General features: G+C 38.9%; 1 protein-coding gene across 7 annotated transcripts in view; it reads left to right on the plus strand.

Moving 5' to 3' along the window:
• LOC125461272 (receptor-type tyrosine-protein phosphatase T) overlaps positions 1 to 26,044 on the plus strand; it is a 1,279,761-nt gene that overhangs the window by 731,090 nt on the left and 522,627 nt on the right. The window lies entirely within an intron of this gene.

The raw sequence follows: 26,044 nt of genomic DNA on the forward strand, positions 1-26,044 counted from the left end.
CTAAGGAAAATAACTATCGTGTACAACCAACAGTTAACCAGCCAAATGTGCCTTTTAAGCTCATGAAATAGCCAATTCAATGGTACACATTGGGTTTGCCAATATTATAATAAGTTACATCACAATGCATTAAATCAAAAGTCCTGCAGGCTAAATCTAACCCCTCTAATTATTTTGTTTTGCTTTTGAAGTAGTCCAGTTGTCAGTAAGATAAAGTATGTGTACAGATGTTTTCTTCTTTTTTCAATGAGTTCCTGGAATGTGGACATTGGTATAGGCAATACTAGGCCAGTATTTATTGCTCATCTATAATTGCATTTAAGAAGAGGAGGTCAGCTGCCTTCTTGAACCATTGCAGTCATTAGAGTTTAAGAACACACACAATACTGTTAGAAAGAGAATTCAACGATTTGACCCATTAACAGTGAAGACTCAGCAATATAGTTTCAAGCCAGGACTTTCTGAAGAAGGGTCTCGACCCGAAACGTCAGCTTTCCTGCTCCTCTGATGCTGCTTGGCCTGCTGTGTTCATCTAGCTCTACACCTTGTTGTCTCAAGTCAGGACGTTGTGTTGCTTGAAAGAATGCATGGTGGTTTTCTCACAAAAAGGTCAATCTTATCCTCGCAAGTGCTGGAGTTTGTGGGTTTGGAAGGTGCTATCGAAGTTGCCTTGGCTTGACGTTAAAAAAAAGATAATCACTGCGATTCTGAAATCAAATAACTACCCTATGCCATTTTGTTAGTATTAGCAGCGAAAATGTTATCCTAAGGTTATTTAGTTTACATCTAAATTGTGTTATTTCTTCATGGAAGTTGTGGCTTATCACTACATTAATTTTCAGTTCCTGCTAAGTATTAATCTTTCAGTGGGCATCATTACAAGGGTAGTTACATGGAATTGTCCTCTGAGATTTGTACTCTAAAACAAAAACAGATAAATACAATAAAATAAAATTGGAGAGAAAATCATTTAAGTCTCAGAAGTATGCATTATAACACAAAATAACAGATATGTGGGAGCAATTACAAGGTTATAATCTCTTCGACTGATTTATATATAGGCTATAAATCAGCCCAACTTTTCTCTTGCAGTGTTTGACATTGTTTGAATTCCTCAGTGAAATTACTGATTTATGATCCCTTCCAGGTACCCATTATTCTGCAGTCTTTATATTAGAGTTGATGTGTTACATAGGATGAAATCAATCACTTTCCCATAATTATGTCAAGTGGTCTTTAATGGATCATATTTATTTTGTGCATAAATATACTCCTAATGTTTTGGACATAATTGAGTCAATATTATGAGTTTGATTAGAAAATATGTTACATCTCACTTTTAGTGTGAGCAGAACTATGCATTTATGTCTTGGAACTTGCATAGCTAGTCTATTCCAGATGAGATAGTTGGGACGATACTTTCTTTATAGCCTGACATGTGAAGATTTCAAGTTTAGCATAAATGAGGTATTCCTGCCAAGTGGTTGCTGTTCAGAATTGGCAGACTAATTGCCCTAAAACAGCCTGTGATTTAGCACAATTTGATACTTTGGTGATGGGAGCCTGTTTCCTCATTGCATCAATGTCATGTCCTATTTGTATGCCTTGCACCAACCCTTTTGTTTTGGAAATAATGGCACAAGTACAGAGAACATTTTAATCTGTAACTTAAAACAGTTGACCCAGCTGCACTTATCTTAGAGTTTGCTCTTTCATAACCTTCAATTTTCTGGTGATCTGTCTATTTTTCCACCAGCTACGATTTGGTACCGAGATGAATATCAAGAAAAAGACTTGAATGTTCACAGTTTCATCTAACTTCAGCTATTTTTACAGATGGTTCATTCTGACTGAGTGTAATTTCTAATTATGTTGTTCATTGCACTGTGACCTGTAACATTGCAAAGTGCCTCTAAAAAGGATATGTCTAAATTTGAAATAAAATGTCACTGCTCCAAGTATGCTCACTGAAGCATAGACATAACATATCATGTTCCTTTGGCCAATTTAAACAACTTACTGCAGTTGTTACTCCACATGCATCATGAGTATATTTCTGTATGTGTTCAATAATGATAAGGACACTTGATCTGAAATGCTTCACTTCTGTGAAACCACTTCTGCATGATCCTGACTGTTGAATAGGATCTTTCGTTATTCTACCTCCAAACATATAAAGTTTCATACATGATACAAATCGTGATTAATTATTATAACCGCAGAATTATTTGTAATTCTTTTACTTAGTAATGTTTGTGAATAAGCCTTGTTAAAAACAAAGGGCTGATCTTTCTTTCCCATTTTCACTTTGTTTTGTTGAGTGGGATTCAGTCCACTTTGGCTCAAAACAAGTTTTCTCATGTAATTTTCCAACCTCCATCGCAGCTGCCCTCTTGGTTAACTTTTTCATAGCTGGCATGGTGGAGGTATATGTCTGCATGTAATGCTTTTCAACCCCTGGGCCATATTTAAAACCCAGTTACACAGATCTTCAGGAACTGCATACTGGAAACTTTCTCTTGCAGTGTGGTATTCAAGCCTCAGCATACAACACATGGCCCAGAGGAAAAGAAGGCTTGCCCTCTGATTCACTGACAGGGACCCAGACGTGTTTGTGGATAGGGTAATAGAAGGGACGACAGTGCTTTTTGCAAAACAGGAAACATCACCAGACCAAGCCACCCTTACCCAAGTTACAGCTCAAATCAATGCTGTGTTTCATTGCAGTGCAGGAAGAATGTCAATGATCTTCTGTGCTCTGCAAGGGCACTTGCATCTTCCACCTGTTACCTCACACTCACAGGGCCATCACTCATTCTAATCTTTCACTGCACATGCCTGTCACCAAGGCTCATGCCCTACAGCTCATAAGTATTTCATGCATCCTGTTCTTTTAGTGTCCATCAGTCACCTTGCATTAGAACTATCCCTGATTAGATCCATCCCTGGACTGAGCCGATCACCAGACACGGGAACGGTCAAGCATGGCCAACCTCCACAGACTGGATTCAGATACTGTCTGACTTGTCATAGTCCCCACTCTCCCAAACAAGGGTTGCTCCTCTTTGACTTTCACACATGACTATTTGCTTGAAGGACATTCAGTATGACTGTCATGTAAACTGCTGGTACATACTGTAGGTGTGTTATTTATGTAGCATGGTGCCACACAGCGGCATATTCCCTGCCCCTGACAAAATAATGCAAGACAGAGAGTGACAGCCTACACCTAAGCACCAAAGACCTTGTGCATTAAGAAAGCAATCCTAGCCACATAGACATAGGCAGCCCATAAGTCAGTGCTGATATCAAAGTACACTAAGAAAGCAATGTGAAATATATAGCCTCCAAGGATGCAAAAAAAGTGAGTGAGCACATACAAACAGGCACAAACCATAGATTTGTGCCTTAATGCCAGTATAAAACCATTTTACGTAGATGTGTGTGTAGAGCTAATACGTGTGTTAGTTGATCTGAGACCAGGCTGGATGATGTGGTAAGGTTGGTGGTTTTGCCAGTGGCAGCTTGAGATGACGGGTCAAGGAGGATGATGGCCGTGGATTATGCAGCGACATTGTTCTGAAGGAGCAATTGTGTGACAGCCAGGACAAACATTTATCAAGTTGCAGCTACCTGATACATGCTCTGCTTTACAAGTTGGTGGTTTGTGCCATCTTGTTACTTGGTGAAGGAGAGCAGAATTAAAAATGACATTTAAATAAAACTGTTTAGCTTTCGATAAGATAGTCCCCACTCAATGGCAAAATTCTGAAATTACCATTTAAGGAAATGAGGAAATTTGGGATTTTTTTTCTGAATGTCAAGAATCTTAATTTTTTTCATTCTTATCATTTTTTCCTTTCTTACCCTTCCTCACTCTAACAAGGAGGGGAAGTTCTAACAAACAATTGGCAGCATGTGACCAGAATAATAAACATTATAACATATTCCAGTCCAAAATTTTGTATCTTATATTTACATTCTTGATCTTGTAACATGCAATTTAACCTTGATAAACTGTCTTATAAAATTGGTAATGATGATTGGCTTGGCCGCCACCCCATGGTATGAAAAAATAGTCAAAGTTAGTTAATAAAGATGTCAGGGAAAATCACTTTTTTTTGGAGAGAGGCATTTACATTCCACGTGGATTATGATGATTTTTCATGATGATGATTTACTCATACCACAGCCGCAAATATCAAAAATTAATGGTAATAATTGCTTTTCCATCACCTTACTTTACATAGTGACTAATTTAAAATTTGCAGAAAATCATATTCCGTTATTACATTCCAGTAATTAACCACTTCATTCGATGTTATTCATGTAGAAATTGTGAATGCAATAAGACTTGATTACAAGTACAGAGATTGTGGGTTATTGGGCAGGAAAGACTCAAATAGCAAAGAATTATTGAGAAAATCAAATATTTGAATTTCAGTCCAAAAGTTTTTATTTCTATTGATCAATTTGAAAATTAAACATTTAATTATGCACATTGATGAACAATATTTATAAATGTAAGAAAAAAAGCTATAAGGATAATGGCTCATGTGAAAACAACATGATATTCAAAGAAAGAAAGTGCTTGATGCACAGGATCAATGCAAAAGCGAAAGGATCACCAGTCTTTTCTCTCAACATGAGAGTTCTGGTTAGGATGTGAATTTGATGTTCCCATGACTCCTCAGACTGGACCCACAGGGCTGACCATGACTCAGTACCTGGAGTGGAGTGGTACAGACCCCCTTACTGTGAACACCCCACCTGAGCACTCAACCATGCCTAGGACCCTGGACTGATCAGAGTTGGGATCTAGTCACTCCATTTTCAGAATTGTCTGGCTAAATTGTTCATGGGATCAGGGGTAGTCTGCAGGGTACAACCACTGAAGGTCACAGGGAGACCAGGTTATCAGGAGGTCTGTCCTGCAGGAGAGAAGCTGGGGAACTTAACGGTGAGGAGTAGTGGCAGAATACAGGGATGCAGATGGGATTAAAACAGTGAGAGGGGAAAACTCTATATATAGGGGAGCAGATGACAGAGAATGGGAGAGTAAACGAGTCATGCAGGAGGGGTTGGCATTGACAGTGGACAGTATCCTGGCTTCCAGCAGGGGTCAAAAACATGTGATTCAAATGAGTGAGTAGGCAGCGCAGAGGATAAGCATGGTTAGGATAGTGAAGGGTGTTGGGGTGGGTAAGAGTGAATGAGGGAAGATGTTGCATGTGAAAATGAGAGTGGTAGAGCATGAGGCTTGGTGGGAGGTGGGTGACGTAGCAGAGAGAGAGTGGGGTGTGAGCTAGCAAAGGGAAGACATTGGCATGTACCCCGGAGGAGCACAGAAGGTAATTGATCTTCTTCTTGTACTGTTGGGTGTTCATCAGATGCTTGGGACTGCACTGCTCCAAGTAGCAACCTTGGTCCATTCTATATGCAGGATTTGGGAATAGATGGCTGATTGTAGCCTCCTCTGGCAATCCTGTGGAAAAGTACAAGCCTACCTCTGAAGCACCCCATCTGCCAAAGCATTGAGGTCCCTGTTAGTTAATCGTTGCACCAATCTTTTCACAACTTCTGTGCCTTCTGGCATATGTGCAGCCATGCAGTGCTGCTTTGGATTGCCAGCCCCGGTACTCAACAGCATTTTATAGATGGCATTGGTACCAGGGATCTATTCTAGGATATCCAGCCAGTGGTGAGTTCTCCCACCATAGTGAGTGGGAGAACACAGCTAGCCACAGATGAGAGGGGCGGTGTAGGTCATTACAATCAGATCAAAACAATTAGAAATCTCACTAGGCTTCAAGGAGAGAAAGCTTCCGTTAAAAACTCAACAGAAGTGACGATTTGCTTAAATATGGTAAGATTCAACACGTGGTCAGTTCTTAACATTTCTTCCCTCATTTGGCTCCTCTTTTATTTTGCTCTTGCTTTGAGGAACTTTGTCAAAATGTATCCTTTCTACCATGTTTGTGCTAATTTCTCCAAATTATCCTGTGTCTTTGTGAAGCCCTTTGGAATAATGACAGTGCCATATAAATTCAAACTATAAATAAATAGGTTATCTCAGTCTATCAACTGCTCATAATGCTATGGACTGTGTTGAATCTAAGAGCAAACAATGTTTTTTCTCTGCAAGCTGCCTCATTTCAGAGCATGAAATAGAGCTCGGAAACAGAAATGGGACAACATTTTCACTGTGACTCAATATAAGACCTATAAAGGAAAGTAAATATGTTCATTGTATGTCAGTCAGAATGGGAATTGATAACTTAACGATAAACCTTTTTTGTTTACTTTCATTACACTGACATTTATTGTATATGTTATTATCCTATTTCATTGACTTAATCCTTTGTTAATTGACACATAACTAGTTCTACTTCAGTTATCAGTAATATTTTTAATTGCAACAAAGTGAATCCACCAAGTGTTAGATTTCAAATAAGGGATCTGTTCCATCATTCTAGAACAAACTCTCCTTCCTAATAAACAAAGCCAGAAATTTGTCAAAAGACATATGTGCAATTGCCTGTATTAGACTGCCTTTAGCTCAATTACCCATATTTTTCATTGCAGTGCTGCACAATTATCAAAACCACAAATAGCTGTGCTAAATTAGCTATAAACATATATCATATAACAGCCTTTAAACTAAACAGAAACCTGCCAACCAGTGCAGCTGGTCAAATGAGGCACACCAAACACTTGATGTTGTAAAAATAATATAACAGCAGTCAAGGTCCAACTTCTGATAAGAATATGCCAATATTTGAATAGATATGTTCCTAATGAAGGTACTTATGCTGTGCTGGAAAATTGAGGAGAGGCTGAATTAAACAAGAGAAGCTTTCGTCTATTATTTCAAGTAGCAGCCTATTCCCAAGTTCCCCCATACAGTTGAAATCAAGATCACTGTTGTCACTGATATTGTCTTTGAGCCGGCACTTGTTTGAAACCTAGCTTTACGCTATTTTTTTGTTTTGTATGTGGAAGCAAAAATCAGAGGTATTTAGTTGGTGCAGCTGCACCCAGGAAAATAAAGTTTAACCATTCAGCTACTGAAAGCATAACCTGATTTTTTTGACTATGTATTGCTTTACAACTGAAATGAAGTTCCACTAATCATTGCTGATGTTCAGTTCTTCATTTGAATGTCTGTTTGCTGGATTGACAGCTTCGCAGGCTTGCTCCGTCACTGTTGTGTTATGGATTCATTTTGCACCTGTATTATAGGTATTTTTTAAGAATTGCCTATGTATAGAGTCAGAAGCCAACCTAACAATAAGACAAAATGAAATGCGACTCCCTGGAGATTTGATTATTTGTCTGCTCTTTATTATGGAAACAGATAGGGCCTTTACTGTAGATTTACATGCCATAAATCTGTCGTTGATGTAGGGTGAACGATCAACACTATCAGTTGGAGATTGGAAATGCAGTTCATTATGTAACTTCATGTGCTAGGGACATGCATCAGAACTCTAGGCATATATGTGTATTATATAGGCCTTTTTGGAGTACTATATGCAGTTCTGGTTGCCCTTTTATCAGAAGGATATTATTAAGCTGGAGAGAGTTCAGTGGAGATTTACCAGGATGTTGCTGGGAATTGAGAGTTTGAGTTGTAAGAAGAGGCTGGATAGGCTGGGACTTTTTTCACTAGCGCATAGGAGGTTGAGGGTGACCTTTATAGAGGTATATAAAATCATGAGGGGTACAGATAAGGTGAATGGCAGGTGTCTTTTTGCTTGGGTGGGGGATTTCAAGACTAGAGACCATGATATTAAGGTGAGAGGAGAAAGATTTAAAGAAGACATGAGGGGCAACTTTCTTATACAGCGAGTGGTTTATATGTGGAAGGAACTTCCAGAGAAACTGGTAAATGTGGGTATGGTTATGTTTAAAAGGTAGTTGGTCAAGTATACAAATAGGAAATGTTTGGAGGAATATGGGCCAAGCTTGATTGGAGGGACTAGTTTCATTTGAGCTTATGGTTAGCATGGACATTTGGACCGAAGCATTTGTTTCCATGATGTCTGACTCTATGACAGTAAATGTAAAACTGTACATTTTTATCCCATCCCCTTTCCCATTTTGCATGGAACGTTTCAGCCATCCCTTAATTCACTTAAGGAAAATGCAATTCAGAAAGTTAATGTCAAAATGATAGTGGCAAGGTTGATAAAGAGAAGGAACTGAATGGAACTCCTCCACTTTCATTGCTGCATCGCATAATGTAGGATAAAATGTATGAGAACTACATGAGAATGATAAACATGTAATTTATTTTCCATCCAACTTTGATCCTCATTGTACTCTGAGCCACATAATCTCAGTCAAAGTCAGTGATAAAGGCATTCTGAATGACTGCAGTATCCATGGAGAGGTGAATAGTGGCACGGTTTTTTTTTACATTGCATTTCAATAATGATTTGTGTTAGGCGATGGCACAATTTCAGCATCACAGAAGAGAGGCTCATGGTTGTTCCAAAATTTAGCCTAAGGCTTGGTTAACACAAATTGGATGAGCAACAGCTATCTGTCAGAAACCCACAAAAGTCTATTTATTTTTCTTTAAAGAGATGTGGGTGTTGCTGGCAAGGCCAGCATTTATTTCTTGTTTCTAAAGGCCCTTGTACAGAGTTTTGTCGGCAATTGAGAGTCGGCCACATTGCTGTAGATAGGGAGTCACATCTAGGGCAGACCTGGTGAGAATGGAAGAATTACTTTCCTCGAGGGCAATCAGATTGATTTGTAAACATAGTTGATAGTTTCATTGTCATTATCACTGACGCAAGCTTTTAACTCTGGGATTTGTTAATTGAATTTAGATTCTACCTGTTGTAATGGAGAGATTTCAAGTCATACCCAAAGCATTAATCTGAGCCTCTATTATTAGTCCAGTGACATAAGTGCTACTTGATTTTCTTCCCTTATTATTCCTTGATCATGTAATTTGGTATTTTCAACCTTCTCAAACAAAATAAGATGAACGTTGAATGTTACCCATTGATCACCAATGGCTGATCTTACTGTAACATGAATATATGTTAATTCTGCTATATCAGATATTCCATAAATAAAAAGTATGGTGCCAGTTCAATGTAGCTTCAGCCTTCTAATACAGCACATCCTTCTGTTGTGAACAACAGACAGTAGTTATATACTTTTAAAAATGGATCGTACAATGTTGTTGTTTCTAATTTGGTAGTCAGAACCTAATGTCAAAGTTCTCAGAATTGAATGGTCAGTTGTAATATTAATTCACATGCATATATATATAGTTATAGTATTATTTCCAGAAATGCATTGTGTTGCACCAAAAATGCCCTAATGCCAGTGATATTGTGATAGCCATTATTTTTCCCTTTGTATTGCCTGCATGAGAGATCGAGCATGCAATTGATTCTGTTACAAGGAGGGAAGAAAGGAGAGAAATAGAAAGTGAATATTCAGGCCTGAATTTTACCACAAAATTGACAGTTTCAGGAAAATTCATGAAGGGTTTCTCCCCATGAGCTCTATTATGTTTTCTCACACACCTCTCTGCTGCTCACTTTATTATGTATGCACCTAGCTTTTATACTACCTAGTCATGCTGTCTTGTGCTTTTCAGCAATAGAGGTGCTCACTGCTACCAGGACATTCCAGATTTCGTGGCCGTTTAAAGCCTAGCAATATGCCAGGTGAATAGCTACAAACTACAAGTAGCCTTTTACAACAGACAAAATGGGAGGGGAAAATTAGAAAAAAGTTTCTGAGGGCACATACGTGGCAGAGGTAACATTTCATTGTAAGTAGTTATTCATGTTTGTAAATATATTTGCATTTTAAATCATGAGCTGTCTGATCAACTTCCTTTGCGCTCGCAGCTACAAGAATAAAGCTATGAAGACTACCCATCCTTGGAGCCATATCGTGCTCTAACCCATTTTAGAGAGCTCTGCTCTTCTCAAACCTCCCAGCATTGCATAACACCCTGTCATTGTAGAATGTGGGCAAAATCAGAAGTCACAGGACACCAGGTTAGTGTCCAACAGATTTATTTAAAATCACAAGCGTTTGGATTGCTCCAAAATCTTGTGATTTCAAATAAACCTGTTGGATTATAACTTGGGGTCATGTGATTTCTGATTTTGTCCACCTCAGTCCAACACCAGCACCTCCACATCATGTAAAATGTGAGATTTGTAGATATGATTTTGTATGCTTTCAAAAAGTTGAAAATGTTAACTTTTATTGTTAGTGTGAAAAGCAAACAAAAAACAAAAAAAAGTCGCATTTGCTTCTGGGACTGAGCAAAGGCTGCTTGCATTTTGAATGACAACAAATTTACAGGTAATGAATGATGACTTCACCCAATTTAGATCTATTGGAAGATGAGTATCAATTAACTCCTATGTGGCTTATGTAGTAGTGCACAATCAAGGACCTCCCCACATCTCTTCACTGACTTGGAAGGACAGCCCCAACTCCTGAGTGACCAGGTTACTAACTCACCTCTGCACAATTGACTTGTCACTAATCTCTTGACTGGTTACAATGGACCTGCAAGACTGAGTGTGGCCAACTCCCTACACTATAATATCACAGACCCCGATCCTGAATGTTCCTAGAAGGTGACTGACCATGTCAAAGTTTCTGGACTTAGATCAGACAATGCTTTTCACCAGTTGTAGCAGAGCCCCTGACTGACAACAGTCCTCCTGGACTTGACTGAGAACTACTATCTTTAGACTTCGAGGCATTCTTCAAATCTTACCAAGTTTTCCCAACTGACTCATTGTTGTCCACATTGTTCAGGGACTGGGAAAGTGGGAAGATACTGCCCTCAACATTTGATCTGCCTCAGGTTAGTTGACTTTGCAGAAATGCAAAAGATTTCTTCATTTATTACTTTTAGAAGCAGATTTTTATATCATTATGAATTCCAAACACAAATCTTCACATTTGTTTAAATATTTTGATCCAGTCACAGGGTAGTATTTTGTTTGTGTTGAGTATTTCTAATATATTACTAAACAAATATCCTAGTTAAAAGATCATTTCACAATCCCCCTTATTTTCAAGAAGTATTGATTTTTTAAATGTATTTATCAGTTTTGATTCTTGATGTCTGCAGTCCCTTTCAGAGCAATCTGTGAAATATTAGTTAACTTTTTTTCTCAATTGTGAAATAATAATATATGATTATTATAATCAGAAAGGGAAATTACTACATAAATCATTTTGTGACTTATTCTTGATTAGTAGTAGGAGTCACATAAAATTACAGGTTGTTCTACTTCAGAATGAATTGAATAAACTCATGCTTTGATTCACAGAAATTTTTCATCAGTCGACTTTTAGAATTTATTAAATTTCTAATAAAAAGAATTGTGCTAAAGTTATAAGCCCAAAAAGAGTTTTTTTTTCCGGTCTTTGTGGCATCTTTCTGCTGATATCAGGTGACCTTGTAGCCTTTCATTATGTAACATATACTGCCTCGAAGTGAGATAAAAAGAAAAATGACAATGTCTTGATTACCTATTCTTAAAAGATGAAAGAAGCAGATGTAGCAGCTCACTTCAATATCACACTTTAATGTTCAGAACTTCATTGCTGAGGTGTTGAAGTGTAGGCTAACACATTTTGCTTTGATTTGATCACATTTGATTGCAGTATTTTGGAGGCTAATACAAGCAAAGAAATTGATTTTAGCATAATTAACTGCTGAGTACCTATTCTGTTATTAATTATAATGATGCAAGGTTCCTATTCTGTAAAAACAGCAAGTTCGGATAGGATTATGTTTCTGTAAATTGATTCTGTTGTACAGGATGTAAAGGGTGTATGTAACATCGAATGAAATATTTAACTATTATTATATGCTTTATGTTTTGATGTTGACTTCGATAAAAGTAGCAGTTGGACTTCAAAATATTACTGATTATAAATGTGACGCTTTGAGATGGTTGAAACATTTTAGGGTGCTAAAGTTGCAAGCTTGTTCTTTTTTAACATTATTGTAGGAGATGATTTTGAGTAAATTGTTATACTGCTATTATATAGCGTTATCATGTAAGTCTGTTAGATGTGAGCTATCAATCTCTTTATTCCTTCAATAGTCTGCCCTTTTAATAATATGTATGGCAATGTTACCAGCTGATCCCCTGTGGGCTATTTATACATAAGAAAGAGTCTGAAATGAGGGTACAATATTTAGTATGATCCCATTCAATTCAGAGAGCTGAATATGTTGAGCTGCTACATTTTGAAGCAACACAGGTAATTGAAACTAAAGCAAAGACCATACTAGAAAACAGCGTGCAGAGTTTAAAAATTAAAGTCAAATTTCAGGAGAGCAGGCTGTCTTTTTAAAAAGCACAAATCTATAGCAAGATACAATGGCAGCAGTTCTGTTTTGACATTTATTTTTCCACTGGATCTGATTAGGCTGCACTAGGGAAAAAAAAAATCTCTTTCTTAAAGTGGAAGATCAAGATGTGTCTTTTTATGACTGACACCAAGGGCTGGAGTTTGCTATCTCCATAAATGAAGGAATGGATTCGGGAATGCATAAGACACTGGAGACTTTGCTGAAATTTTGAATCATCTATGTCATCCTGATTCTCCACTACTTTTCTCTGGCCATTTCACATGTTGAGAGGGCAATGGGTTGTGACTTTGCCCCCATCTCATGATCAACATGATGAACCTAAAAGTAAAATTGAAGTATCCCCTTACACACCGCCACCACTATTTGAATATGCTGAATGGTTTAAAATCCCTCAAAGAAATCTTAACTTCCTGGGGAGTTGATGAGTCAGGGGCATGATGGCAATTATTTTCAGTGTTAATATTCTAACACAATCAAATGCCCCTAATCTGTACTGCATTACAATGTAGATATGGTGAAAATGTAATAATTTATCACATGCACCGTCCTGAAAAGGTACGTTGACCATTACCTTGACCAAGAATGTTTAGCGGTTAAGATTTCTTTCAGTATTTTCCCATTGGAGAAAGTGCTCTTGTGCATTCAAAACTGAAGAATGCTTTTCTTGGGCTCCTAGGTGTAGTGTTGATTTTAACAGAAGAAAATTTTCAACAGCTTTTCCTTAGTGAAAAAAAAACTGTCTTCTCCTGGACTGCTTTGATTGAAAGAACATCTGATGTATCTTGGATGAAAGTCATCTTTTTCCTGACACTTATAAAAACTGCACTGTTTGTATTGATAGTGTTTGGTCTTGACAGCTGAGCAAATTGTGAATATATAGAACATAGAACAGTACAGCACGTTGCAGGCCCTTTGGCCCCCAGTGTTATGCTGATCTATCATCCTACTAAGATCAATCTACCCTGCAGACCCTACATTTTTCTATCCGCCATGTGCCTATCCAAGAGTCGCTTAAAAGTCTCTCAAGTATCTGACTCCACTACCACTTTTGGAATCGCATTCCACATGCCCACCAATCTCTGTATGAAGAATCTACCTCTGACATCTCCCTGAAACCATCCTCCAATCACCTTAAAATTATGACCTGTCGCAATAGTCATTTTCATCCTAGGAAAAAGTCTGTGACTGTCCACTCTATCTGTGCCTGTCATCATCTTGTAAACCTCTATCAAGTCACCTTTCATCCTCCTTCGCTCCAAATGCTCGGCCAGAGCTTCAAAAGCTACTTTCTCACTTATGGAGTTGTATTCACATTTTGATTAGCAGTTTGAAGAGTTTATTAAAGTATTGTGTCTTTGATGTGGTTATTGTATAAGTACTTGTTTTTGCAAAGTGATGACATGAGGAAATTTACATGTTAGTACATGTTTCAAAGGATTGTGTTGCTGATCATGCTATATGTTCGAAGGATAGATTAATTAGATTGTTAGAAGTTTATTTGTTATTGTCCATTTCAATCTTATTCTGATTCCTGTTTATTATGAAAGCTAAGTGAGTGGTTATAGAGGATGCATGGGCATTTGGAATATAAGGTGCAATGAAGGGTGAAGTAAAAGTATGAAGAGATATGGAGGGGGCACTTGGAGTACAATGGGTGGGATTGAGATGAGGGTAAAGTTTAGGAGTACATAAGGACAATGTGGTATCCTTGAACCTGAGGCAGGTTTTCTGACCTGACATTTTATCTACTATTCTGGTATCTTATTCAGTGTTCTCAGTTCAATAGGATGCTCATTGGAAGGCCATATTTGGAGCACTGAGGCTCACCAGTGCAGAGGGTAACTCTTGTGCATTCTTAGGAGTCTCCTAATTAATTGTCTAAATGCACACTTGCAGTAAACCCCAGAAGACCAACTATCATTTGCAGAACGGAAGGTTGTACATACAAAGGCATTCGTATTGTGAAATGGTGAACTTTAAATCAAAGCGCTATCAATCACTTTGAAAGAAAATTATTTTTAATGTAATTATTATATCCTAAATGTTATAAGCCAAGGCCTTCTCAGCACTTATCAAACTAGCAGTGGGTTAATGGAATCATGTTGTCAGGGTAGATGTGGAAAACAAAACTAAAACTGTAATAAGATATTTTCTTGTGACTGCTTAATTAGTACAAATTTTGCAACTGGGGTGCCTCATTGAAACCTAAGTTAATCAATGGAGCCACAACCTGACACAAACATGACTAATCCTCCAAACAAGCAAAGCTTTATGTCCTGCGCATAGTTTCACAAAATGTATGATGTCAAGCTTTGTTTTCCTGACTCTTGAATTAAAAATGTTTCATGAATATTGTCTATTTAAATGCACACTGCAAATTTAAAACATGACAATCATTTATAATTAAAATATGAATGTTAATCATTTAGCTGGGTGATCACAGAATCCCTACAGGGTGGAAGCAGGTCATTCAGCCCATATGGACCACACTGGTCCTCTGAAGAGAATCCCATCCAGACTACCCCCAACCCTGCATTTCCCATGGCTAATCCAACTAGCCTGCAAATCCCTGTGAAATTATGGGCAATTTAACATGGCTAATCTATCTAATCTATACACCATTGGATGTTGGGAGGAAACCAGAGCACCCAGAGGCAACCCACGCAGGCGTGGGGAGAACGTGCCAATCCCACACAGACAGTCACCTGAGGACGGAATTGAACCCGGGTCCCTCTGTGCTAACCACTGAGCTACTGAGCCACCACATAATATTCGAAGTGAAAGTATTCACGTTGTATCCAAATAAATAGTTTGAATTCATAATAAAAAATGGTAATGATCAATTGAAGATGTGTTGAATGGTTTTCCCCTTCCTTTCTTAGACTACAATTTGGAGGTTTTACTTGTGAATTTGGTGAACATCAAAGCATTTATGTGCTTTGATCATAAAAAGGCAATCAAAGTCCTTCTTGAGTTTCTTCGAGTTCAAAAAAGGAAAAGCTCCATTTTATTTATTTTAACCAATGTGTGTGAACATAAGAGGAAGCAGGAGTCAGTATTTGGGCTCCTCTATATTCTGTAAGGTCATGGTTGATCTGTTTGAGCTTCGAATCCCATAATCTTACCTACTCCCAATAACCTTTGATTTCCCCTGCCAAACAAAAGCCTATTGACCTTACACTCAAAAATATTCACTGATTTGACATCTTCTGAGGCAGAGTGTTCCAAAGGAGCACAAACCTCAGGGGAAAAAAAATTCTCTCTGTCCTAAAAGGGCATCCCCTAATTTTAAAGTATCTAACTCGATAATAGAATTTGCACCAAATTTCTGCAGACACATTCCTGAATTCTGCCCACCCAAATAAAATTATAGAACTAGGAAGGAGAGGTTGAGCAAACTTGAATTCAGACAGGTAAAAGAGGATACAGATCTTTGGTTTCTTACCACACATTAGGCTACTTAATAACATGAGCCTATGGTTTCAGGGGGTAGTATATTAGCATGGATAGAGGATTGCCTTACTATTAGAAGACAGAGAACTGGAATGGGGGAGAGCTGCATATTCAGGATTGCAGCCTCTAACTAGTGATGCGCCACAATGATCAGTGCTGGGGTCACAATTACTTGGAGTATATATTAATGGCTTGGATAATGAAAGTGCAACTACAATTGCTAACTTTGTAATGACAGCTGAAAAGTAGGAGGATGACACATGAGTCTGCAAAGGGATATAGATAGATTAAGTGATCGGGCAAAAACTTGACAGATGGAATATAATTTGGGAAAATGTGCAGCTGTGCATTTTAGTGGAAAGAATGGAGGAGATGAATTTTGTAGAAAGTGAGAAGGTTTGCAGAAGGCTACAAAACAAAGGAATTTTGCAGTCCTTGTCTGTCAATTACTAAAAACTTGTATCTGAGTTCAGTAGATAATTAAATAGAATAGGTAGATAAGGGAGGAAAATGGAATGTTGGCCTTTAATTCAAAGGGAATTAAATATAAAAGTAATGAGGTTTTGCTAAAACTCATCAGGCCACTCAGCAAATCACAACAGGGACACATGGACAGTTTTGAGCCTCTTACCTAAGGAAAGACATACTGGCAGTGGAGGCAGACCAGAAAAGTTTCACTAGACTGATGCCAGGTGTGAAAGGACTGTGTTATGAGGCAATGTTAAAGGAGGTTGGGCTTGCACTCATTGGAATTTAGCAAAGTGAGACGTGACCTTATGGAAACACATTAGATTTTTTTGGAACTTGGCAAGATAGATGCAGAGAAGTTATTTCCCCTTGTGAGAGAGTCTAGACCAAAGGGCATAATTTTAAATAAGGTCGCACATTAATGAAAGAAATGAGGATGAATTTCTTCTCTCAGAACATAGTGAACCTGTGAAATACTTTACTGCAGAGGGCTGCCAAGGCTGGGTTGTTATGTGTATTCAAGGCTGAAACAGGCAGATTTTTAATCTATTGGAGAATCAGGAGTTACAAGGAAAAGGCAAAAAGAAGAGTTGATGGTTATCAGATCAACCATGATCCCGTTGAATAGCGGAAGAGATTCGATAGGCTGACTGGTCTATTTATACTCTATATCTTATGTTCTTGTGGCCTCAAGTTGTGTGGACATAGAGAGGCATGAAGAATTCCACTTATTTTCACTGCTGCTTGCACAGTTCTGCAGATAATGTACACAAAGTGGTTGACTTCTCACATGACCTGTTTCCTCCAACTGTCAGTAACTCAAACATGATTATATATTGGAATTGTAACTTGATTGACTCAATGATAAGTTCATGTCTCTTGAATTATATTAAACCGGGGCAGTGGAGGGAGTCATAGTTGCTGATTGTCCCTCTTCCATGGCTATATTTGTGCCCAGGTGTCTTTGGAAAGGAGACAACATGCAGTGTCCAACAATACTTGTGATGCTTTTAGAGAAGTGGACATCACTGACAGTAGAATGCTTGACCCTTCTGGTTCCATTTTGATTCTAATCCCCAACCCCTCCCTCATATTTGGTGGTCTGCATTTCCCTTTATGCGTTTTGCATGTAAATTTATCCATTGGACAAGAATAATCTAATGGTAATTGATACAGGCAACACAGTGTGGAGCTGGAGGAGCACAGCAGGCCAGGCAGCATCAGAGGAGCAGGAAAGTTGACGTTTTGGGTCAGGACACCTCTTCAGAAATGGGGGAGGGTCAGGGAGCTGGAATATAAACAGAGAGAGGAGGAGTATGGCTAAGGAAAATAGGTGGGATGGTGATGGGTGACTGTAGGTAGGGAGTGGTGGGGATTGGTCAGATAGATGGAAGAGAAGATGAACAAGATGCCATGTCAAGGAGGTGGCGATGAAAGGAAGGGTTAGACATGGGATGAGGCCAGGGGTGGGGAGATTTTAAAATTGGTGAATTCCATGTTCAGGCCATCGGGCTGTAGGCTCCCAAGGCAGAATATGAGGTGTTGCTGCTCCAGTTTGTGGCACTGGAGGAGGCCTCCTCGGCAACAGCGGATACAGTAGACCAAGTTGACGGATGTCCAGGTGAACCCTTGTCTGATATGGAATGTTTGTTTTGTGCCCTGAATGGAGGTGGGGTGGGTGGAGTGCTACATCTGCCCCTACACTTCCCCAGAATTAAGAGAGTTTCTCTCCATATGAAGGTAATTGGAGACTCCAAGATAAAGTCAGCACCCAACATCTGTGGAGCTTTTCTTCATTTATTCATTCATGGGATGTGTTTAGCCAGAATGTGTGATGAGCCGTCTTCTTTCCCTAGTAGAGTTTGTTTTTCAGGGATATAGCCAGTCTGCGATAAAGAATTTAAGATACTCATAATCTTTAGAAAAAGAAATTCCTTCACACCTCAGTTTTAAATGAGTTTCCCCTGATTTTATACTCTGCCCTGTAGTTCTAGAGATCACCCATTAATGGAAACATCATCTCAACATCTACCCTGTCAAGCCTGATCAGAAAAACCATGCATTACTCAAACACTAATGAACATGGGCCTAACATGTTTAGTCTTTCTTGATAAGTAACCTTTTCATTCCAGGAATCAGCCTAGTTAATCTCTTCGAAATGTCTCCAATGCCAGCGTATCGTTAAGCATGGAGACCAAAGCTGTACATTTATCATGCCAGATACAGGATCACCAACACCCTTTACAATTAAAACAAAACTCCCTGTTTTTAAACCTCCAAGCCCTTACTATTAAAGCCATAATTCAATTTGCCTTCTTAAATACTTGCTGCATCTAAGTATTAATATTCTGTGTTTTCTACACAAGAATACCTAAATCCTATTGTGCTGCAGTGTTCTGGAGTTTCTGTCTGGTTAAATACTAGTCTGCTCTTTAATTCTTCCTATCAAACAGCAAAACTTCACACTTGCCTACTTTAAACTCCATCTGCCAAGTTTGTACCCATTCACTCAAACTATCTGTATCCCCTTGCAAATTCCTTATGTCCTCATCACAACATGCCCGCAACTTATTTTTGTATTGTCAGCAAATTTGGATATATTACACAATGCCCTTTCTTCCAATATAGATTGTAAATAATTGAAGCCCTAGGACTGGTCCTTGTGACTCACCATTAGTCAGCTCTTTCCAACTTGAAAAGACCTATTAATACCAAAACTCTGTCTTCTACATGGTAACCAATTTTCAATCCCCATGTTAATACATTGCCCCCAGTACTGGGAAGCTCCAATCTTATGCAATAAGCTTTTATGTAGCACCTTATTTGATGCTTTGTGGAAATCCAAACACAGTAACATTTATCAGCTCTCCTTTATCAATTATGATGTTTTAAGTATTCATCTGAATACTACATAAATGTTGTGATGGTTCCCACTTCTATCACCTTTCAATCAATGAGTTCCAGAGAGCCACCATTCTTTGGGTGAAAAAATTCTTCCTTAAAATTTCCTCTAAACATTTTGCCCCTTATTTTAAATCTATATCCGTTGATTATTGATGTCTCTACAAAGGTGAAATCTTTGTTTCACCTATATAATCTATACCCCTCATAATTTTGTATACATCAATACGGTCCCCGTTCAACCTTCTCTGCCCTAAGGAAAACAACCCCAACTTAACTAATTCTAAATCATTGCTGAAATACTCCAGCCCAGGCAACATCCAGATGAATCTCCTCTGAACAATCTCTCGAACAATCACCCACCTCCTACAGTGTGGTGACCAGAACTGCATACACTACTCTAGCTAAGGTCTAACTATTGTCTTACATAGCTCCTTCATTATTTTCTTGCTCTTTTATTCAATATCTCATTTAATAAAGGCAAGTATCTGAATTGCCTCCTTCACCCCCTCATCAAGCCACTCTACTGTTTTCAAGGACATGCACACCAAGGTCTCTCTGAACCTCTGTACTTCGCAGGATCCTACCATTCATCATGCACTCCCTTGCTATGCCAATCCTCCAAAAGAATCAACTCACAGTTATTCAGATGAAATTCTATCTGCCACTATTCTGCCAGCCTATCTGCATTCTGCTATACTGGGACTTCATTCTTGCTATTTACTACGCAAATGATTTTATTTTGCAAATTTACTGATCTAACTTTCTACATTCATATCTAGATAATAAATGTATACTAAAAATAGCTACTGGCCACAGGCTTTCATTTACAAGAACATTGACTATCGCTCTTTCTGTCATGCCAATAAGATAATTGTGAATTCAGTTTGCTAAATTGCCCTGAATCCTACAGGCTCTTACCTTCTTGGATGGTCTTGCATTTAATGCCTTGTTGAAAACCTTACTGAAGTCCATGTGAGCCACATCTAATGCTTGATCCTCTTTGGCACATTTTATGACCTCCTTAAAAATCTCAATCAAACATGTCAACTTTATTTCCCTTGTCAAATCCATGCTGACTATTCTTGAGTAATCCTTGCCTTTCCAAGTAGAGATTAATTCTGTCCCTAAGAATGTTTTCCAAAGGTTTCCTGAACGCTGATGTTAGACTTACTTGCTTAAAGCTCCCTGGTTTATCCCTATCATCCTTCTTGAATAATGGCACCTCATTAGCTATCCTTCAGTCCTCTGGCATCGCTCCTGTGTCCAGAGAAGATTTGACAATTAATGTCAGAGCCCCCTGCAATCTCCTTTCTTGTCTCCTACAGCAGCCTGGGATAAGTTTCACCTAGGCTAGGGGATTTATCTAATTTTAAGCTTTCAGAACCATTAGTACCTCTTCTCTTCCAGTTGTAATCTGTTGAAGTATATTAAATTCCTTCTCTTTCCTGATCCTTCTCAGTAGTGAATCCAGATGCAAAGTACTCATTTAAATCTGAAATAAAATGCCAGAAATGCTCCAAAACAGACATGGTGAAAGTGCATATGTGTTACAAAATGAGAAAAGCCTGATGTTTTAAAGCTGTCAGATAGGGAGTTGCCCTTGTCTTGTAATGTGTGATTGCTGTTAGCATTGATATGACTACAGACATGAATAATAATCACTGGATTTGGGCCACATTGCCATCTAAATACATTTTGATTGTTAGACCAGACATACAAATGTATTACAGTTGGCTGTTTTGTAGTATTAATATTCATACTTGGTTGTTGTAATTTCAAGATTTGCCTGCCTGTATGAGATGAATACATTCTGAACTGCCTCATGGGCATCAGCTCGAAGGTTCTGTAAACTGAGATTGAAATATCAACAGCTGTTGATTGAATGTGCATACTCTATGATATTTATTTCTGCCTAATGGACTGAATTGAAATGCTAAAGTCATCCAAACCTTAGCCTGGTTGAGAAACATAAAATCTGCAGTTTTGATCCAGTGTGACCTACAGGCTGATTTATGTGCTGTAGTAGGGAGTATGATTCTAACGAGGGCAATGTATGCAGGAGCATATGGACTTGGGCGTAGATATCCATAGATCAATAAAAGTGGCAGGACAGGTAGAAAGGACAGTGAATAAAGCATACAGTATCCACAGCTTTACTAATGGTGGCAGAGATTACGGATGCAAGGAGGTGATGAATTTGAACTTGTTAGACCTCAGTTGCACTGTTGTGTACAGTTCTAGACAAAACTTTCTTGGACAAGTGTGAATCCACTGGAAAGAGTACATATGCAGTTTACAAGAATTATTCCCAGGACAAGGAACTTCAGTTGTGAGCACAGATTAAAGACGTTGGACTGTTCGTCTTTAAGAAAAGAAGGCTAAGAGATATGCTGGAGGTTTACAAAATTATGAGCAAGCTGGATAGAGTAGATAGGGAGAGACTTTTCCCTCTCGAAAAAGGAACAAAAACAGGAGAGCGTAGATTTAAAATGATTGACAAAAGAAGCAACAGTGAAGTGATGAAAATCTTTTTCACCATAATTACCATTTAGGGGAGTTAGGTAGATCAGCTGGCTGGATGGCTGGTTCACAATGCAGCATGATGCCAACAGCATGGATTCAATTCCCACACTGACTGAGGTTGCCATGAAGGACTCTTCCCCCCACCCCCCAACCTTTCCCACATCTCTCGGTGTAGTGATCCTCAGGTTAAATTCATCACCAGTCACCTTTCTATCATGAGAGAGCAGCCATAGTGTCCACAAGAACAATGGCGACGTTACTTTTTCCTTTCAGTTAGCTTATCAATACACTGCCTGGAAGTATGGGAGAAGCAGGTTCAAATCAGACATTCAAAAGGCATGTGGATGATTATTTGGATGAAAATAATGTGCAAGGGATTGGCACTAGGCAATGGTGTTCATTTAATGAACCAGAATGACCTCCTTCAGGACCGTAACTTGGCTGCAGTTCTGTGATTTCTGAGAGATAAATCATCTGGAACTGGGCACTGAGTGGCAAGCAGAGAGTGGAGTCAAAAGTCCGAGGCAAAACTTTCTGATGAAGGGTCTAGGCCCAAAACCTCAGCCTTCCTGCTCCTAAGATGCTGCTTGGCCTCCTGTGTTCATCCAGCTCTACACCTTGTTATGTCAGATCCTCCTTACCTTGGTGCAGTTAAAAGCAGACCTCTGGTGTTCTCTCAACAGTAGTGACTTGTCTATTTCTCTCCATTTTAAAAATCTTTTCCCAAAAAGTAACTAAAATTGAACATTGCTCCTCCCGTTGAACCATCCCCTCGGTTACTTACCTTTTACTGCAGCTGGGTGCCCTTTTGTTGCTTTGCAAGCACTCCCCACCACCTTTAATTGGACAGAGGATCTGTCTTCATGACCATTAAGGGCCACCTCAAACAACATTCTGATGAGTAATTATCCTCCCTGAGGTGTTTTCATGACCCAGAAACAGTCTGAACTTCCGTTTTCCAGCCTTGGAGTTAAAATTCAGTTCATTATTTCTTGTAACTGCTTTTTAAAACTATTAGAGTTATACATAGGCCCAAATCTTCCAGTTTCCCTGATAGTTGGAGACTGGTTCATCTCTAAAAGATGCACATGGCTCCTCAAAGCCCCAAAAATGTAGCGAGCAGATAATTGACCCAAAGGTTTAAATCTCTCATGGGAAATTAGCCTACATTTGGAACCGTCTGAAAAATTCTCTGACCCTTAGTTAGTGTGTGAGGGTCTGGAGAGCTCTGACTGACAAACATGCAGTTACCACTGCTGATTAACTCCAAAACAAAACTGCTGACACCAACCAAAACATTTCTCTAACATTAGAACTCCCAACTGCTACTGTACACCCAACACCACTCCCCAACCTGACCTCATCACCTACTTCCCCAGTCAATTCCCCCAACACGCTGTATAAAACTAATGCATTGCTGTTGAAGAGGAGTTGACTTCTTCACAGATTCTTTGCACTGATCCATCTGAGGATTATGGTATTGCTTGGATTTGAATGGATTCTGTTCTTTCTCATCCATTGTATCTCATTCACAAGAATACCCAGATCCCTCTGTGCTGCACTTTTATGGAGTTTCTTGCTATTTAAATAATAGTCTGCCCTTTGATCCTTCCAACCAAACAGCTTTACCTCATACCTGCCTGTGTTAAACTCCATCCATAAGTTTGTACCAATTCACTCAACCTATTAGTATCCCCTTGCAAATTCCTTATGTCCTCATCACAACATGCCCTCCTATCTATTCTTGTATCATCAGCAAATCAAGATATATATTACACTCTGTCCCTTCTTCCAAGTCAATAATCCTTGTGGCACTCCACTAGTTAGGTCTTTCCAACCTGAAAGGTCCTACTAATCTCTGATAATGGAAACTGCAGATGCTGGAGAATCCAAGATAACAAAGTGTGAAGCTGGACGAACACAGCAGGCCAAGCAGCATCTCAGGAGCACAAAAGCTTTCTAATGAAGGGTCTAGACCAGAAACATCATCTTTTGTGCTCCTGAGATGCTGCTTGGCCTGCTGTGTTCATCCAGCTTCACACTTTGTTATCCTACTAATCTCTGTCTTCTGTAACCATTGACCTGTATCTTCCAAGGAGCAGCAAGGATTGTCAGATTCCAGCTCCACTTCATTTTCCTGCAACTCAATGATGTCAACATAATGGTTCTGAAAGGGTTAATGATGTACAGTATATTAAGCTCCACCAAATCTGACAACTTATTAGTATCTTGAGTGGGGAAAAGAGGAGTCTAGTTCAAAATCCCAAACAAACGTGCCACCAATGTCTTCTGCTTGGCTAGTTAAACATACCTAAATGCCTGTAATGTGATCTATCTTGCAATCAACTGCAACATGTTAAGTGACTGTTCTTGTTAAAACTCACTCATGATTCATCCTCTATTATTGTTAATCACTGACTCTTGTTAAAAGAGTAAAAAGAGGATTGGTGGCAGCCCTCCACTCCAAATATGAGCTGCCAGTAACTGGTTCTACAGCACATACAAAACAAATGCTGCTTTACATTTGTGATAATGGGAACTGCAGATGCTGGAGAACATTTCTTGCTAGTTCATCCGAGTCTGGATTTCCCAGAAGTGCAGAGCATAACATCAGCTAGTGAGCTCGGTTATAGTGGAGCAGAGTCAGGAAGAAGGAAAGATGGCACACCCCATTTTCCACAGCACTGGTTGTAATGTGATAAACTTAAAGGTTCTAGTGTTAATGTTAGTGACTTGGGTAAGTGGATGAATGAGTGAGCGGCTGGGGCAGCAAGATGATTGGGTAAATGACGAAAGTAGGAATGTAGGTGAGGTGGTAGATGGATATGGTGGGTTGATAGGTGAGTTAGTAGGTGAGTGGATGAGGTGGTAGGAGTGTGAGGTTTTAGGTTACTAAAGATGGCACTTGAGACTGGTGACAGGTGGATGAGGACGTAGATAGGTAGGCATAGTCAGGTCTTGAAGCGGGGAGGTGGTGTGGGCAACTTGGGATTTGTGGCAGTCTTCAGGCTCAGGGTGTGGTTAGAGTATGCAGATGCCAAGTTTGAGAGGTAGTTTGGGAGTTGGGGAGTAGTTAGTAGGACTGGGGGAGGGTGTCTTTTTGATTGGTTGGGAGGCCAGTTGTGTAGACAGCCAGGACTCAGTCTAAGTTTTTTCTAACTGACATTTCCTGGGTAACATCTTTGGAAATGACCAAAACCTTTGACTCCAGCTATGAATTGGAGACATTCCCAAAGGGTCCCATGAAGTAAGAGAATTGCCCATTGGTTGTTCTAGCTCCTTGGGCAATTCTTACAGGGGTTGACACTTTAAGGCTTTCACAAAGTCCTGATGCACACCTTTGACCATATGTCCAGTCTCTGACAGTCCAGAGATCACAAAATTTTGGCCAACATACCTTTAAGTGCACATATTTTAACAGCACTGACCATTATCTTCACCTCTACATATTAGTGAATATTTGTGTTCCAAACCAAAAAAGGAACAAACACAATCTGCACCATAATTCAGACATTAAAAAATTCAGCGATTTTTCAGAATAACAGATAAGTTCAAATTCAAAAATAAATGATGAATTTATATCAGAAACTTCACCACAGTATTGAAGCAATTCTTATTCTTCAGATAAGCTCATGTGTATTTTCCAATAATCATTAAATTACAGCAACTTATAATGAAAGTTCTCATGGCATTACTTGAGGAAGGACTGAGTATTGTCCCAGCATACTGGCTAATATTCTTTCCTCAAACAACCACATCATTCTTTAATCAAAATCTGTAAGTTCTGTCTCATTATTATTTATCAGTTCTTCTGTGTGCAAATTGGCTATTGCTTACAGGGGCACATGATGCAATTTGTGATTCGTTGGTGACAAAGCTCTTTGGAAAATTCCTTGGAGATAATGAGAGATAATTCTTGTCACTGCATCTAAATTTCTTCACTTTGTAGCTTTGTTATACTTCTGTGGACAGTTATCCAGCCTCAATCTCTTCCTTTTGTTCGGCTTTACCTTTGCTCCCCTCAGGACATAATGTGGCAGCCACTGCAAACAAAGTAAGCAGTCAATGAAAACAGGCCAGAAATAATTTTTATTCCAAGATATCATATAAATGCAAGTTCTTTCTTTTTCTTTAATGCAATTCGCAACATAAACAACATGCTGTGAATTAATTGAATTATATAAGGTTAATGATGTTTTTGGATACACAGAACCAAACCTATTTACAAGCTATTCATTAATTATCAATTATTTTTATTAGGAAAAAAACAATGCCACACTGAACTGTTTGAGTTCTTTCTCATTGACC

The sequence above is a fragment of the Stegostoma tigrinum genome, chromosome 19 (assembly GCF_030684315.1).
Source record: "Stegostoma tigrinum isolate sSteTig4 chromosome 19, sSteTig4.hap1, whole genome shotgun sequence".
NCBI classification, from domain to species: Eukaryota; Metazoa; Chordata; class Chondrichthyes; order Orectolobiformes; family Stegostomatidae; genus Stegostoma; species Stegostoma tigrinum.